At 53.6% G+C, this 6,381-nt stretch overlaps 1 long non-coding RNA gene across 1 annotated transcript; it reads left to right on the plus strand.

Moving 5' to 3' along the window:
• The first annotated feature begins 6 nt into the window (after nt 1-6).
• On the plus strand, nt 7-1,048 carry LOC110742402. The gene is made up of 2 exons (XR_004181368.1): nt 7-131; nt 594-1,048. It is a non-coding gene; the product is annotated as an uncharacterized LOC110742402 (long non-coding RNA).
• The last annotated feature ends 5,333 nt before the right edge of the window (nt 1,049-6,381 follow it).

Genomic DNA, 6,381 nt, shown 5'->3' on the forward strand with positions numbered 1-6,381 from the left:
CTGTGCATGCACCACATGCTGAAGGAGGCGCTCAGCGTCATCTGCGACATCAACACGGCCACCATCAGCACGCCCACGTGGTCTGTGGACAACTCCTGGCTGCAGGTGCCGAGAGTCCTTGCCGGACGCAGGTACCAGGGCTGGCCCCCAAGGCCCCAAAGTCCCCCAGCCCCCATGGCTGAGCCTGGGGCTCTTGGAACAGGCTCTGTGCCCAAGCTGACAGACGTGGGTGCTCTCTGGAACCATCAGAGAGCTCATGGTTTATGGTGTAAGGGCTTAGAGCTTGGAGGGTGTTGTGTGTGGGGCTGCACTCTGAGGCGGCCAGAGGCCTAGGAATGTCATCCTGGGCACGCCGTACCTGTTGTGCAGTCTGAGTCATGCTGCCAGGGCAGAGTATCTGGCTCCCAGCCTGGGAGTGCTGAGAGCCAAATCCACTGCAGAGGAGGGGTGAGAGTCAGGGTCCCACCTCCTCTATCTGTCAGCAATCCAGTGGTGATCTAGGATAAAACGTCGAGAGTCCCGTACACAGGGTCAACCCACAACACACCTCACAGGCCAGGTAGGGACACACAGCCCCCTTCTCTCCCTCCCAGGTCCCATCATAGCTGCCAGCGTGTGACGGAAGGCAGGGTCCCTGGCCCCCGCTGAAGCACTATCGCTGGTCAGCAGGCTCACGCACCTTGGCCTGTTGCTCCTAGAGGTCGCCTCTGCTATTCAGCCAAGGGGACCACAGTGCCTGGTGTCCTGGCTGAGCTCTGCCCGGCAAGCCCACCCACCTCCCCTGCCGTGGACTCTCCCTCTTCTACTTTTCCCAGCAGGAAGGGCCCAGCCTCACTTACGCGACCTGCAACCCCCAACAAGCTGAGGCTCCCCTATTAGACTTATAAGTCTATAGCCAGTGGCATCCGGCTGCCTGCCCTCCCTGCCTCCCCCAGGGTCCCTTCAGAGGATCCTGGGCCTTCTGACTGCCCAGAGGGTTCTCCGGCGATCACTTCAGCCATCCATCCCTTTTAGCTTCATCATCCTGGTTCAAGCAGTGTTCCTTCTCTATCAGGCCTGGTGGCTGTTGCGTTGGGCTCCCCAAGGCGAGAGGTGGCCCCAGATCAGTGGGTTGGAAGACAGGGTGACCAGAGAAGAGGGAAGCCCGAGGAGGCTGAGCACTGGTCTGACCGGTGGGTGCATTACCTGGGTGCCGTGGACGAGGCCAGCGTGAGTGGGGTGGGGAGGGCTGCCACAGCCCCCAGGCTGTGGTTCCAGGAACCTTGACACGCCCACCTGTGCCCTCCCCTCCTCCGGGCCCTCCCACAGCTGCGGTGGCACACCTGTGCTCTGCACTTGGGTTTCATATATCAGCTCTCTGCTCACTCTTTTTCTCTCTCTCCTGTTTTCTCTCTCTGCTTTTCTTTCTCCAACTGCCAGCCGACGGTCCGGCAAGTCTATTCCATCTTGAGAGCTCCCAGCCCTCCTCCATCGGCCTCTCAAATAGATCCCCCTTTCTCAGAGATCTCCTCTTTCAAGCCTGCCTGGGCGTGTTGCTCTGTGATTTGACAGCATGCCTCTCAAGCCCCAAAGCCAGCCCCTTCATCTGTGACTTGGTCTGCTGTAGTGGTGAGTTGACACTTCCAGGTGTGACTGTTGTTGAAACATGTGCCCCCTCTCTGTGGTATGCCTGCTCCCCTGCTCCTTCTATAAATATTCATAAGTACACACACACACACACACACACACACACACACACACACACACACACACTGCCATATACATGGCTGGCCGTCTGGCCTCTCTCTTCTAGCACTGGGAATCAGTCACTGTGCTGTCTTTTTGGAATCTTAAAGTGCCAATAAGAGAAAGCTGTCCCCTCGATATTGCTCCCTCCAGTGAATCCACTTCCAGTGAGCCTCCCCTGTTCTGCCTGGCCCATTTGAGAGCCAGGCTCCCCTCACCATCCCTCCCGGGGCCCCCACTGGGCAGGCTGGGAGGAAGTTGCAGGCAGTCAGTGGTGGCCTGACAGTTCTGTCAGGGGTCCTGTTGTCCCTCACACCCATTTCTGATGGCGGGGAATGTGTCCTCTGCTGGCTGTAAACTGCAGTGCCTAGGGAGGGAAAAAGGCCAAGCCATTTCTAGGGTGCTGTTGGGAAGTGTAGTGACATACCTTTCTCTGGGTTGTTCACTTTTCCTGAAGCCCTGGAGCTTCCCTGGTTTCCCATCCCAGAAGTCGGTTCATGCCACTGTAGGGGGCAGGCTATGATCCCTAGCCTGAGGAGGCCTGGTAAAAGGCAGCCACTCCTCCTGGAGGGACAGACAGAAGAGGCCACCAGGTGCTAGAGACAGGGAGAGGGAGGCATGGGGACAGAATGGAAGACGCCTGGGCTGGGTGGAAGTCAGTGCCCTTAGGTGCTGGTACCTGTCTCTTCCCGGCCACTGCTAGATCAGGCTTCTGAGCCTTTTGCTGGCTGTCAGGGTGGGGATCACATGCCTCAGGTAGGCTTAAGGAAGTTCCCAGGTGGAACTCCAGGCTCACCAGACCAGGCAGCATACATATAATAAGCCTGAAGGTCCCAAACAGCTCAGGCTGGGACATGCTCAAGACACTCTGGGGCCCTCTGTTTGCTGGCAGAAACCCAGGACCCAGTGAGGGAACGGGAACACACCTAGTTGAGAGTATGGTTAAATCTGTTTATTCTAAAATAAAATCGTAATAAATAGAATGACACCAGGGAGCCACTTTTAGACCTATCCCCGCTTCTCCTTCCTCTGTCCTATATGCTATAATAAATGAGTTTCCCAGCCACAAATAATTGCTAGAACCTCCTCCCATGGTGTGCCAGCTCCAACCACGGCTAGGTCCGAGCAGGGGTGGCCCTACCCTCTGAATATACAAAACGTTATTGTGACAAAATATGCGGCGATTGGGGAAGGGGGCCCACGTCAGTGCAGTCTGTCCTCAGCTTGGTCCATTGCTAGCTCCCACTGTCCTGCTCTCTCTACTTGGTTTCTCTTTCATTGGGCATATGGAGCCCCTGAGGGAAAAGTGCCATGCTGAGATTAAGGAGGCCGCCGAGTCATGCTTAAAATCCTTACTTTTAAAGTCTTGTCTTGCCACCCCAATTGCAAGGCACTTCTCAAGGTGGTAGGGCTCATGGTGGCAGGGAGACTCCAGCCTCATCGCCTTCCAGGCTTTCCTGACGGAACTGCTTTCACTTTATTTTATCCCATGACTTGTTTTTAAATCATAACTTTTTCATAACATTTGCACTTTTGTATAAAATTTTTCTTACATTTTTGCCATACACATTTCTTTCACTCTTTTTATCCAACTTTTTCACTCCATAACTTTAAAAATCCCATAACTTGTAAATTTGTGTTCTTTTATAAACATCAGCATAGTTATATTACAATTTTGTAAAAATGAAATGATTATCTTGCCAAGCATGCCTGGCATTTTGCACAGTATCAATAATTTTAACACTATAGTTTTCAAGACTCAAAATAAAATTTCAGGTAAAAACAGCACTTTGCAACAATTAATCATTTATTTTCACATTAGAGTAGCATCACACCAAGAAGTCAATAATGTCAATGCTAGGGTTCTTCAGGCTTCCTTGAAACTGACACAGTACCTTGAAAGAATTTGCTACCTACCACCAGTAACACAGCAAATGGGGCAGTGCCACCGTGCCTCTCCTTTAAACAACTCTAATGTCAGTACTCACGGTGGCACCTATTACAAAGTAATCAACAGTGCAATACCGAGGGCAAACCCATATTAGTAATGAAGAAGGGCTCACTGTGATTAAGATTAGATCCAACATAGCAGGAATATAAGCAAATTTTTATCTGAATTCTGTAATGAACATACATGCTGCAATAACATTAAAAAGCATGGCAGCCTATTCCAAACCAAGCGAACAGTTTTGTGTGTGCAAACAGTGTTGGGTCTTTGGGTGTTTTGAACTCCCACCCGCGTAAGGGTGAACTCGATATGCATGCTAATGACCTACAATTATGAAATCAAAAGCGAAAAATGCTAAAGGATGCCAGAGTGAACCTCAGTGAAGGCCACAACCCACTCTCTTTTAACTTTTTACAAATAAAATTAAGTATAAATTAGAAGCACAAATGAACATGAATGACTCCTAACATTCTAATGAAGTAAAATGAATTGTGTAGGAGATCAACCCTATAACTTTCTTTTTAAAAATGTCTTGACCAGCTCTTTGATGATAAGTGATGTTTATGCCAGCTTCTTCTCCGCCCAGCCAAGCCCAGGAAAAGAGCGACGCGCCGGTTGCTGCTTAAGCCTGGGTGCTCCTGGTGCTCCTGCGATGGGCTGCTGTGGGGTTGTGGAGTGGGGAGACCCTCCCTGGCCTCTCCTTGCCCAGTCTGGCTGGCCATGAGGCTCACCTCTAAAAGATCTTTGGAGAGGGAGGCGGGGGATCTGAGCACAGTGCAAACCCGCTGCTCCTGCCTGCCCGCCCTGCATGAGGGCTCTACCACCACACCATGCTTGTGGGGCCCCAAGCTCCTGGAAGTGGGGCTCCTGGACCAGGCTCATTATGGGACTCTGGGCGCTGGCCAGAATTTTCTGTGTCCTTTGTTGCGGTCAGCACAAGCACTTAACAGCAACTCCTGCAGCTCCAGCAGCTCCACCTGGAGGAGGGGTGCTCAGGTGTCAGGCAGCGGCGGCCCCCACCTCACGCCACTTCACCCCGACCCCTACCCCGCAAGGAGTTGCACACCCTACCTTCATCTCGTGTCGTCTTGAGCCCACAGCCCACCAGTGATGTCCTCCTCGGTGTGGCCTGCAGCAGCGCGGCCCTCTGGCTCCGTTATCCAGTTGTTTAATTTTCCTGGGGAGGATGGGGAGGCTCAGACCCTGAGGCCACCCTGACGGCCCTGCAGCTCCTACTTTGGCTCTGGCCTCCCACACTCACTGATGGCATCTCTCCCTCAGTGTTGGATGAATTGATGTTCTAGTTTCTCCACGCTCCCTCAGATCCGCCTTCTCCTCAGGAGGTCCATAAGACGGCTCTGGAGCCAAAACTCAATGGGGTCACCTCTCCCAGCTTGGCGACCTGCCTACCCCTGCCCTTCTTGGCCCTGTTCCAGGACTCCACTCACCTCCCAGCTTCTCCATGACTTCCTGCAGGGCCTGGGGGTCTCCCCACTCTGTGGCCCCAGTCCTGGGGCTGGGACCTGCCTCTGGCTCCTTCTGGGTCGAGGTTCCTGTCTCATTCACCTGGCCCAGCTTCTCCTGCAACTCTTCAACTTCCTCCAAGTGCAGTCAGCTCTTGTTCTCATTGTTCTGGACAGAGGAGAAGCAATCAGCAGCCACCCGCTGCGGTTGGAACCTAGAGCTCGGTGTCTGCCTCCCATGGCACCCGGGGAGGGTGGAGAGGCAGGTTAGAAAAATCATCTCCTCTCTCCCACAGCCACCAGAGCAGGGCTCTGGCTCGTGCCTTTAGAAGTAACATTTCACGTGAGGGCTACACTGCCCCTTTTACAGGTGGGGAAACAAAAGGCCTGGAGGGCTAGGGAGGGCAGGCTCCGCAGGTGAAACAAACCACCTCCCTCCAGCGCTCTGTGGCTCGGCCAGCTGCTGAAGCTTCTCCTCCTGCTCACAAAGCCTCTCATTGTCTGGTTCAGGAGACTTGCGTGTTGATGGTTTTCCGATGGCCTGGAGCTCTGCTGACCTCTCTAGTTCCTTCCTCAGGTGCCAGCTCCTCCTCCGGGGGGAGCACTGCTGCTGGGAGCTCCGGGGGCAGGGTTCAGCTGAGAAAGGAAGCAGACATAAGGCCTCTAGATTCTCAAAAACAAACAAACAAAAAAACCACCACCACAACCAACAAAAAACACCCTCCTCTTGGTGCACAGCTCCTCTCAGGCTCCCCAAACTTGGCCTCACTGCTAATGATTCCTCGCACCCGGATGGTAGCCAATGTTCCAAACCACTTTCAGATGGAGAGCACTGTGGGTGGCTGACAACGGGCCCTCTTTGCTGATGGGGACACTCAGGCTCATGGAGATAACAAGTCTTGCTGTTTCCCGGCACAGACCTCTTTCCCTCTCCCTCAAAGCCCTTCCATCTACCCACCTCGCTGGGGCATTCTAAGCCACCCCCAGAGCCCCCTCTGATACCAGGCCTGCTCCCAGTCACACCAGCCCCATCTTAGCCATCTGGTGTTTGAGTTTCGATAAACTCCTCTGCAGCTCCTCCACCCGATGCATGTGAAGGGCTGGTGGCTCCCCTAGGCTACTGTCTGCCTCTGCCCCCCACCTCCAAAAAGCCCAGACCCATGACCACCTCTGGCTGTATATTCCCATGTTACAGATGCCCAGAAAGATCCAGTGACCTATCTAAGATGGGGGCTGAAGGGTCAG

The sequence above is a fragment of the Papio anubis genome, unplaced genomic scaffold (assembly GCF_008728515.1).
Source record: "Papio anubis isolate 15944 unplaced genomic scaffold, Panubis1.0 scaffold2092, whole genome shotgun sequence".
NCBI lineage: Eukaryota > Metazoa > Chordata > Mammalia > Primates > Cercopithecidae > Papio > Papio anubis.